Below are 12156 nucleotides of genomic sequence, written 5' to 3' on the forward strand. Positions count from 1 at the left end.
TGGACACTGAGGTCGAGCTCCGAGGGCCTTCTGGCAGTTCCCTCATTGTGAGAAGTGAGGTTACAGGGAACCAGGCAGAGGGCCTTCTCGGTAGTGGCACCCGCCCTGGGGAAGGAAATAAACGGTGATCTGACTTTTAGAAGACATCTGAAGGCAGCCCTGTTTAGAGAAGTTTTTAACGTTTGATATTTTATCGTTATTTTAGTATTCTGTTGGGAGCCGCCCAGAGTGGCTGGGGAAACCCACCCGGCTGGGCAGGATATTAATGAGTTGTTGTTGTTGTTGTTGTTGTTGTTGTTGTTGTTGTTGTTGTTGTTGTTGTTGTTGTTGTCTCAAGGAGAAAGAATTCCTCCCAATCCTTTGCTGTGGGGCCACAAGTGTTATCTATAAACATGCCAAGAAGTAGAGAGTAACAGGTTCCTGCTGTTTTAGGGAGCTTTCCTGCCCAGAGTATATTATGGTTTAACTAGTTTTTATTTGATTTGCAGATCCTCTAGGCTGCTATACTGTATTTAATAAATATAACCTTTCCCCTTTCACAATTCTTCATTCCAAGTCTTCTTTGTACACCCCTTTCTGTGAAACTCTGGACAAAGTTTGCCTCAGTTTGCTGGTTTATAACTGCAGTGGGTACTCCAGCACAGAATGAACCAAGGCTGTGTGGAATATTGGGCAGTTGAGGTTCCCCTTTCACACACTTGAATCAGCCTCTGATTGGGGTGGAGGGTTGCAAGTCTCCTGGAATGCAAGTCTGAATACAGCAGAATTCACACAGAAGGCATTTTCCCTTTGTTAACAGCCCTCAGATTGGAGGAAGAAGGATATCTCAGAAAAATAGAAAGCTAGCATATATAGCCTCATCAGATCATCAGATCATCTAGCCCAATATTATCAACACTGGCTGGTAGCAGATCTCCAGGTTTTTAGTTAGGAGGAGTCTTTACTATCTGGAGATACCAAGGATTGAACCTGGGACTTTTGACATGTCCTGCATGTTTTCTATACACTGAGCTACAGACCTTCAGCCCCAGGGCAGATATTAACATTTCAGAATACAACCTACTAAACATCTTCCAAGACAACAATGCCCATTTAGACCACAAAGAACTCATAACTCACCTACTTTCAGCAGCCAGAAGCATCATAACCAGGCATTGGAGAGACCTGTCAGGAGTAAGCATGGACCAATGGTACCAAATAGTATGGGAAACAGCCTTACTAGAAAAATTAACCAATAAGCTGAAACTGACACGGGGACAAATAGAAGAAGACGCCTTCACCCCGGTATGGCTCCTCTTTATCACATACACAGCCCAACAAGACAATGACAAAAATCCACCAACAGCATACAAATCAATACGGCTAATCTGATCCAAAACACCCACCCACCCACCCCACTCATACATGAAAATAAAGACCACCACAGCCAACCACAAATGAACAACCACACCCTAGGCCAACCCCAACCTCTCTCACCACCAAAGGAACACAAGTGAACAGCAGAGAACCTGCCCAAGCAACGCTGACACAAAACCTCACATATATTAAGTAAAATAGAAACATCACCACCCAACCCCACCCCACTCATCTTTCCCCCTCCACCTCTTTGCCCCCTTTTTTCCTAATGTCTCAAATGATTTTGTTACAAATCAATGATTTGTAAAAAAAAAAATGTTACATGGGGGAAAAATATACGAGAGAGAGAGATTGCGCATACCTTTGTAAATCAAGAAAATATTTAATAAAAATACATTAAAAAGAAAAGAATACAATCTATTTGTGTGTGTGTGTGTGTGTGTGTGTGTGTGTGTGTGTGTGTGTGCGTGCACAGACAGGTGTGCATGCTATCTAATTGTTTCTTCTTATTTTAAATATTTATTACCAGCTCTCCATTGCAACAGGAATCTCAGAGCTGGTCATAAAATTTCAGACCAGCCAACTATCCCAAGCTTTATTATTTGCATCACCACCACAACTCATTTCTATAGCACTCTCGGTTGTGTCAAGGGCATTATACAATCTGTGCAGCATGCATCTTTGCAACAAGCCTCTGAGGGAAGCCATTCATATGCCCATTTTATATGTCAGCGAACTGATCCTAAAGTCACTTTTATGGGTGACATGGTCTGATAATGTGCAGAATTAGGCATGTTTAAGCCTGTTGGAATCTATTAGTTAAGGCCATGGGTGGACTTTGGTCATACAGTGCCCTGAGCAAGGACAATATCTGGTGCCCCCCCTTATCTGGTGCCCCCCCCTATCCATTCTTAAGGAAATCAGCCCTGAGTGCTCACTGGAAGGACAAATCGTGAAGCTGAGGCTCCAATACTTTGGCCACCTCATGAGAAGAGAAGAATCCTTGGAAAAGACCCTGATGTTGGGAAAGATTCAGGGCAATGGGAGAAGGGGATGACAGAGGACGAGATGGCTGGACAGTGTTCTCGAAGCTACGAACATGAGTTTGACCAAACTGCGGGAGGCAGTGCAAGACAGGAGTGCCTGGCGTGCTATGGTCCATGGGGTCACGAAGAGTCGGACACATCTAAACGACTAAACAACAACAACAACAACAGCGGGAAGATAAACAGCATTTCCGTGTGCTGCTCTGGTTCGCCAGAAGCGGCTTTGTCATTCTGGCCACATGACCTGGAAGCTGTACGCCGGCTCCCTCAGCCAATAATGCAAGATGAGCGCCGCAACCCCAGAGTTGGTCACGACTGGACCTAATGGTCAGGGGTCCCTTTACCTTTTTAACTGTTCCTAGGGGCTGGAGAATGTCTCATGGACAAGGAAGAATTGCTGAGATTCCTGCATTGCAGGGGGTTGGACTAGATGCCTCTTGGGGTCCCTTCCAACTTTACAATTTTTTAATTCTATTATTCTAATTAAACGAGGCATGAGGGGTTCACAATCCACATTAAGCCAAGGTATGGATTGGCCCACATATGGGCTTCACAAGCATGCTCCGAACTCTATTTGAGCAAAGCAGTTTCTGGGCATTTTGCACACAGAAAATACAGCATGCAGGAAAAAGTTTAACTGAACACACATGTGCACACATGCATACATGCAGCAGCTCAACTCCAGATCCCAGGTTTTTTTTGGGGGGGGGGAGGGGGCATTCATTTATAGTTCATGATCACAAATAATCCCCTTCTAGGATGGAGATTCTTAATGAAACAACATCTTTTCCATACCTTAGAAACTGTGGAGAATATTGTATTACACGAGCCAAAGTTAATTGCTTTAAAAGACGCCCTCAATTCCACGAGAGCATGAAATGGAGAAATTCGGTGGCTTTATTATTTCAGAGTGCCGGAGAGTAGAATTTATGGCAGAGATTTAACAGCAAGACCCGTGAAAGTGAAGTTCTGAGCCCAACGTAGAATGTAGTCAGGAGAGGGAGAGGACTGTAAAATATTTATTTCACTCCAGCTATGCAAAAGTCAATGTAGAGCAAATTTGCTGACATGCAGCTAGCTACTCTGAAGGCAGTATTTATAAAAATCGTTCAGATTTCTATGACATTAGTGACCTTAAAAAATAGGTTGTTAAAACAAATGCCCAGAATATTAATGCAACTGCTAAAAGTTTCTATGGGACATTCTGAGAAGTTCTAGTTTCTCATGTGCACCTAAGCAGTGCACCGAGATCCTGACTCTGTGATTTGCCATTTCAATGACTGCGAAGAAACATGAAAGTCTTCTCATCAAGATGCTAACTTATTTATTCACAGTGCTCCATACAGTCAAATCAGGGGGCCAGCTCCTAGGGGCCAAGCACTTTTGGGGCCCCTCAATATTTTTGGGGTCAGGGCTGGGGGCCCCAGAGTCCCAAAAGTGTGGAGGAGAAGCCACCACGTGACCGCCATGTTCTGCTCTGCTCCTGGTTCCCCCCCCCAAATGTCCTGGTGTCACACGCTCAATATTGACCCCCCACAATCGCCCTTGCAAGCTGGTGCCTCTGGGTCATATCCGCAATGCCGGAAACCTACCAAAGAATCTTGGGAAATGACATTTGGTGCAAATCCCCAGATTTGCCATTCCAGGAACGCCAAGCATCTCTTCACGGAACTACAGTTCTCCAAGAAGAGAGAATGAAGATCAAACCCAAAATCTGTGGTGCAGATACACCCTTAATCTCAGATTTGTTCTTCAGCCACAATCCTGCTTGCATTTTCTATGGCTCTTTTACTACGCAGCAGCCCAGCCAGCCTCTCCATGTATCTTGGCAGCCAACCAAACAGAGAATGAAGGCAAAGGAGCCAAAAAAAACCTTCCCCGAGCAATTAAAAAGTACAATAGGAATGGGTGGAAAAAAGCTGGTTCAGAATCAATAGTAAGCAGCCAATTTGGCCCGCTGTACAGTAGGAAATGCCTTTTTCAGAAGAAGTGGGATAGAACGCTACCTTCCGTGTGGTTGCCCTAGAATGTGTAATTCCTGTTGGGATTTCATCCGAAAAGGCCTACTCACACAGTGAACTTGCACCTCTCTCTCCCTCTCCTGCCCCCCTCCCCGCCCATTTCCTTGATTTCATTATGAAAGCTTGTGGCATATGTGTAAAAATAGCCCACCTCCGCTTGCCAAGATCCTCCAATTTTGTAAGCATTTTTAACGCAGAGTCAGAGCCGAAGCCCAGGAGATAGTGCTATTCCCGTAAACTGCTAATGGATCAAAGGGCATTTTAAAAAGAGACAGCTGAAATGTGCAGGCTGCTTAAAAGTCTTCTGTTATGAGATGATGTACATGTGTTTGACCAGGGGAGAGGTAAGCATACTAGAGAGAGCTATTTTTGCACCAAATACATTATGCATTGTAGGCTCCCATCCAGCAAATATTTATGCAACCACTTAATGGCTAGGATAAGCGCACTCGCAAGAAGGGCCACTTGATGCAAAACAAGGCATGAACAAAACACAGCTCTCTTTCCAGATTGACACTTCTTCAAATTTTGGGGTGCTGTTCTCCGACCCAAAAATGTGCACACAAGAATGTTCTGACAGCAAGAGCTGTTGAACAGTGGAACGGACTACCTTGGAAAGGGGTGAATGCTCATTCATTGGAAGTTTTTAAAGAGAGGTTGGACAGACATCTATCAAGGAATCATTAGCTGTGATTCCTGCATTGCAAAGGGTTGGAAACGATAACCCTTGGGGACCCTACCAGCTCTGCAATTCTATGTTTCTATGTAATGCATGCATTGAGGGAAAGTATGTGTGTGGATATATATGCAAACATCACACGCACACACACACACACACACACACACACACACACACACACACACACTTGCACAATTGCTTGCAAAAATGTGCATCCAAACAGCAAACAAAAATGTATATTTTAGGGGAAATACGAGCTAAAATTTTCATGGGGACTTTTTCTTCTTTTTTTAATGGAAACTGATATGGGAATGGGAATAACAGGCCCTTAAGGCTGGAAAATTGAGAAAGCGAGAACAACCAAAACTTACAAATTCATTCATCCCCTAATGAGAAAATAATAATATAAGAAGTCTGCTGGATCAGGCCAAGGGCCCGTGTAGTCTAGCATCCTGTTCTCACAGTGGACCAATGCGCCATGAGTAATGGTGTACACTGAAACGTCATGCTATGATAGGGGCACAATTGACAGAAGCTGTGCTGTCCTAAAAGTGTAGGTGCTTTTCATGGAGTAGAGGGCTGACAATCACTAGCAGTTAATGATGACTCTAAATTTATTATTATTATTATTATTAATATACCACCCTGATGGGAGGGCATTCCACAGGGCATGCACCACCACTGAGAAGTCCCTCTGCCTGGTTCCCTGTAGCTTTGCTTCTTGCAATGAGGGAACCACCAAAAGGCCATCAGAGGTAGAGATGCTCTTTCAGGTATACTGGGCTGAGGTCAGTGTGGTGTCCATGGTTCTCCCACTCCTCATTTGAACCCCACAACAACCCTGTGATACTTCTGGGAGATACTTCTTAGGCTGAGAGGCAGTGATTGTCTCAAGGTCAACAGGTGAACATCATTAACTGAGTGGGGATCTGAACCCAGGTCTCCCAGGTCCTAGTCTGACACTTGAGGTTTTGTTCTTAAAAAAATAATTAAAAAATCTTGCAAATTGATCGTTCTGCCCAAACACTGAGATCCAGCTCTGAGGTTCTTCTAGCGGTCCCTACACTGTGAGAAGTGAAGTTACAGGGAACCAGGCAGAGGGACTTCTCAGTGGTGGCACCTCCCAGAGTGGCTGGGGAAGGTTAGTACCTCTGGTGGAGGACACGTCATGCTCCTTCTGGGGTAGTGTGTCCATTTTTTGTCCCCACCCTGCACTCAGCTCTCACCTGTGGCTCCTAGAAGCTGAGTCAGCATGTGACAGCAGCCATACCCCAGGAAATAGCTTCAACTGGCCAGCTAAACCAGGTGAGGGTAGCTGATGGGTCTCAAACCCTCAGTGAGTTAGGGACTTCCTATGCATGCAAAGTCTGGGTTCAGTGGATTGATCAGATGAGACCAATAGTGGGTCCAGCAGTCAAGAAGGTAGTTTTTGCATGTGATGTGGAAGGAAATGATAGGCAGATAGAGCTCATTCCACCCAGGAAGGTAGCCCATCTAGAAGGAAAACCCTGATCCTAAACTTCTCCTGCCTTGCAGGATATCCTCAGGAGGAGAAAAGGCTAACATTAAACCCTACACAAATGAAGAGTGGAGTCCCTAAGCCAGTTGCCTGGCATATTGTAAATCTTATTCTGGCAACTCCTGTAGGCAAGCTAGTACCAAACACATTGCTCTGCTTTCCTTTGACCACATCAGCGAGGCTGAGAGGTGGAGTCTTGTCATCTGGGCAGCCCAGGACCTCCATACACACTGCCCAGGCTTGCACCCTTCGGAGGTCACTTAGATCCTGTTAACTCAGTGGTTTGACTTCACACCTGGAGATGCACTCTATTGTCTCTCGTGACAGAGGGATGCCAACAAATTCAGAGATGGCTCTGTTGGATGCCGTGCAGTTTAATGATTAAAAAAACAACAACCACCACATTCATCTTTGATTAAAGAACCTGGCAATTAGAATCATAGAGTTGGAAGAGACCACAAGGGCCATCCAGTCCAACCCCCTGCCAAGCAGGAAACACCATCAAAGCATTCTTGACATATGCCTGTCAAGCCTCTGCTTAAAGACCTCCAAAGAAGGAGACTCCACCACACTCCTTGGCAGCAAATTCCACTGCCGAACAGCTCTTACTGTCAGGAAGTTCTTCCTAATGTTTAGGTGGAATCTTCTTTCTTGTAGTTTGAATCCATTGCTCCGTGTCCGCTTCTCTGGAGCAGCAGAAAACAACCTTTCACCCTCCTCTATATGACATCCTTTTATATATTTGAACATGGCTATCATATCACCCCTTAACCTTCTCTTCTCCAGGCTAAACATACCCAGCTCCCTAAGCCGTTCCTCATAAGGCATCGTTTCCAGGCCTTTGACCAATTACATCAGCAGCGTTAGGGTATTTCTTGAGCAATTGCACCATTCTGACAGCTTGCTCAGAACCGTGCGAAAAATTGCCCATTCATTCCAAGGGAAATTGTTCAGCTACAGATTTAGGAAGGGATCAAGGTTTAGTGAATTATCGTTGCTTGCCTGTGGCCCACACTTTGTTCAAGAGAGAAGTAAGAACATCTGTCCACTTCCCAAGATCAATATACCTATCCCCTCTCTTAATTCGGAACAGCTGCTAAACAAATATATATACCGCGCACATGCAGAACAGAGACCTGAGCTCCTGTCGAAATAATATCCTTCCTGATGAAATATTAGAGCAGTGCATTTAAAGACTCAAAACACGGATTTCTCATGCCATGTTTAAGGTTGCAACTGGGGGAGTAATAAGAATTAATGTTGTGCATGCAGACACACACACCACACCAATCTGCTCCGGGAACCCACCTTGGGCCAAGACGAGAACCCCACCTCCACAATGCCCTGGGTTTAGTCCTGAATTAGTTCAGGGGTGGAGCTAATGTTTAATTAGGTTTTAAAAAGAGAACACAAAACCCTAATTAATTATATGGTCAGGAGGGGTGCAGGGGAAGGAAATGGGGGGGGTTCCCGATTCTGCAGGGTGCTGTTTTGCAAGCAGCTTCTGTGCAGAGAAGGTGCACATGGGAATGAGAAGCCTGCGCCCTGCAGGATTGGTGCTTCTACACTACAGCTGTTGCTCAGGGACGTGGATCCTGTGGGGCACTGCTTCACAAAGGAGCACCCTACATCCCATAGGTGACAATCCTGCAGGAGCTGGGTATCTGCAGGAAGGAGAGTCAGGTGGTGTTGGAGTGGAAAGGAGATCAGGTTGGAAACCATTGTCCATAACCAAAGGCTTCTCCCAGGAAGGCTTCTCAGGTGGCAGTAGGCCTCTTTGTGGGTTTTCCTGCCTGATGCCCCACCCCCTGGCAGCCCAGGATCACTCTAGTCCACCCACCGCATGGAGATCTGGGGCTGCCTCCCCCCAACTCAAATCAACACCAAGATGCCCCTGAATTGGCTCAGTTCGGTTTGGAGCTCGGCCAAATCCGGTGCACAGCGCTCCTAATACCCACATTTATTAAAAGCGAGATTTATGACACAATGTTAGAGTATAAACTACTTCTATTCAGCGATGCCCTTTTGCCCTATGGATTTTCCTTTCCGCAAGCCCTCCCAAGGAATATCTATAGTTAATAAAATGTGCTGGAAAGCTCATAGCTGAATCAACTCCAAGTAGCATATTGTGGATTAGGTTTTCTCAGCCACCTTAATGGGGAACCAAAATGTACTGGAGTGTTAATGCACAAGATGCTCAGGTTGTATATACCGTGGAACCTTAGTTGCCGAACGGCTTAGTTGTTGAACAAATCGGCTCCTGAATGTTGCAAACCCAGAAGTAGGTGTTCTGGTTTGTGAAAGCTCCTGCAGCCAATCAGAAGCCGCGCCTTGGATTTTTAACAGTTTCGGGAGTCGAATGGACTCCTGGAATGGACCAAGGTACCACTGTATGTGTAAATAAAACCATATATCCTAAAGACACTGCAGTCTCTGCTGACCTTCCTTCCAAGGAACCTGGATAGCTTGGTTGGTTAGAGCGTAGTGCTGATAATGCCAAGGTTGCAGGTTAGATTCCTGCACAGTGGTACCTTGGTTTGCAACTGCTTTGGATTACAACCGTTTTGGATTACAACCACGTCAAACCCAGAACTGTGTGTCCCTTTTTTGGGATTACAACTCTTTTTAAAAAATGTTTTGGATTACAACCAATTTGGGGGGAGGGGAGGCCCCATTGGCAAAAGTGCATGCCTTGGGTTACAACCTGCTTTGGTTTACAACCGGACCTCTGGAACTGATTATGGTTGTAAACGAAGGTACCACTGTATTGAAAAGCTGCATATTCCTGCATTCCAGGGGGTTTGACCAGATGATCTTCAGGGTCCCTTGCAACTCCACAATTCTATGATTCTATTATTCTAATCCTGGGTGAGCACTGGAACCCCTGGAATTTCTCACCGCTCAGAGATTGGGGTGCAACAATATATGTGAAACACCACAGGTTACAGGGAAGAAAGAATGGCAAAAACCTAGGATGGGGACAAGGCCACGGATAGCTTCAAAAGCAAGGACAAATATATCGGCAGGCTGCTCTTTTGTCCAGCCTTTGGCATGACTTTGGATTTGCATAGCTCTTTGCAACCTTTTTTTCCATAAATGAGGCTGTGCCCATCAAGCCATGTTACCCTTTTTTGGGTTGCTCTCGTAAAAATTCCCCTGTCCGTTGAGCAGAGATGCATGGCATCCTGTTCTCCAGACTCTCTAAATACTCGTGGACGTTTATGAGCAAATAGCTATATCGCATCGTGGTCGTCATCGTGCAAGCTGACATACCTGGACAAGAAGGGCATTCATCTGCAGAGGAAAGCAGCACGAATCCAGCATTGCAAGTCTTAGCTCCATGAACCTCATCTCAATAAACCTTAAAGACCGCGAGCAAAGTTCAAATACAGTGGAACCTTGGTTTATGAACACCTCGGTTTATGAATTTTCGGTTTAGGAACGCCGCGGACCCATCTGGAACGGATTAATTCACTTTCCATTACTTTCAATGGGAAAGTTCGCTTCAGTTTATGAACGCTTCAGTTTATGAACAGACTTCCAGAACCATGCTTCGGGTTAAGTACGCTTCAGGTTGAGTACTCCGCGGACCCGTATGGAATGGATTAATCCACTTTCCATTACTTTCAATGGGAAAGTTCGCTTCAGTTTATGAATGCTTCAGTTTAAGTACTCCGCGGACCATCTGGAACAGATTAATCCACTTTCCATTACTTTCAATGGGAAAGTTTGCTTCAGTTTATGAACGCTTCAGTTTATGAACAGACTTCTGGAACCAATTGTGTTCATAAACTGAGGTACCACTGTATAGCAAAACACCTGCTTTAACACAGGGGTGCGGAACTTTGAGGCTGAATGTGGCTCTCTGTCCTGTCCCCAGGTGACAACTCCCCTGTGCCCGAGCCACACCCCTCACTCTGTGCCCTCCTTGAGAGCTTTTGCCTGGCTGGAATATGTCAATGCCTCTTGCTTTCCTGGACGGAAGGTCAAGAGGTGTGTGGATGTGTGTCAAAACTTGTGTGTTTTAGTCTGGATGCCATGTCAAACTGGTCTGCCCACTTTTGCCTAGGTCCCCAACTCACAACACAGCATGTGACCTCTGGAATACACCTCTCATGGAAGGAAGCTTTCAGGCCAAGAAAGATTCCTTCTCTGGGCTCAAATGGGACCTTCTAGGTTAATTGAAGCTGAAATACAGTACGTCATAAAGGACTGTCCGCCTTTCCTCCAAGGCAATCCAGATCAATTCCAAACGATGTCAAGAAACCACAATATTTATTGACGAAATTAGTTTTGCCTTTATCTGCTGAGTTTTGTAAGTTCTGCAGCTATCGGTATCTAGCAAGTGGAATTTATTTTGTACAATTTCTCTTGACCTATTCAATCCCCTCCCCTCAAAAAGCTATTATGCAACAGTATATATCAAGATCATTATGCAGCTGCAAATACTTTATAATGTTTCTGGTGGATGTTGGTGGATTACATTAGCTTTTATGTGACAGGTGTGTGCTACTCAAAGTGATCCAAAGGCAAAAAAAAAAAAAGGCAAAGGCAAAAAAAATAATAAAAGGGGGGGGGATAAAGAAACAATCTTCAGTTCTCAATACGCTTGGTGAACAAGGAATTCATATTTGAGTGTCTACTGGGAAAGGGGTTGAAATAGAGGAAGCCGAATGCAATGAGGTATGCTGGATGATGGCCTGATTGGCAGACTAGAACTCTGAGCAAGAGCATTCTGTACTGCAACATTTTGTTGCAGCTCCCAATGATCAGCTATTGAACATACAGGAGTAGGGTTGCCATATTTCAAAAAGTGGAAATCCGGACACAGTATCTCAGGTATGTCCGGGAAATTCCGGTCATACGGCAAACCTATAAAGGAGCTCTCTGCTACATTTGCTTCTGGGCTCCCCAACCAGTGCACATTCAGTACATCACAGGGAAACAAAAGCATCTTTGCAAAGCTTTGCTAGTGGTCTCTTTAAGATCATAGAATCAGAGAGCTGGAAGGGGTCCTGGGAGGTCATCTAGTCTAACCCCAATGCAGGGATCTCAACACATGGTTCCCCACCAAATTAGAACCCATACTGGCCCCTGCTTAGCGTTGCAAATGGGCTAGCGGTTTTCTTGCTGCACCACTGATATCTCCCCAGCTCAGGTGTTAAGTACTTCCATCTAGCTTTCAGTCCCATTTTGCTGTTTCAGCAGAGCCTAAAGTAGAAATTCAATGTGTGTGCTAATCCAGGGAGCATGCTGAGACAGCATGGAATGCTATCCTTGAGCAGGGAGGGGAGACAGAGAATCTCCAATGCCACAGAGATATCTGTCTGAATGCCTAAGCTCCTCTAGGCAATTTCAGTGTGACTCACACCTTTCCATTGGCCAGTAAGGACACACACTAGAGGTGGCTTGAGTAGATTACATAGTGCCTGGGGAGACCAAAACAGTGCTCTTCCCACAGCATCACGTACACATGTCAGAGAAATGCAAGGAAGCCAGAAAAAAAGCCAACATTTCCAAGCTGGCCAGGATTTC

This window comes from Zootoca vivipara, chromosome Z1 (assembly GCF_965207765.1).
Source record: "Zootoca vivipara chromosome Z1, rZooViv2.hap1.1, whole genome shotgun sequence".
NCBI lineage: Eukaryota > Metazoa > Chordata > Lepidosauria > Squamata > Lacertidae > Zootoca > Zootoca vivipara.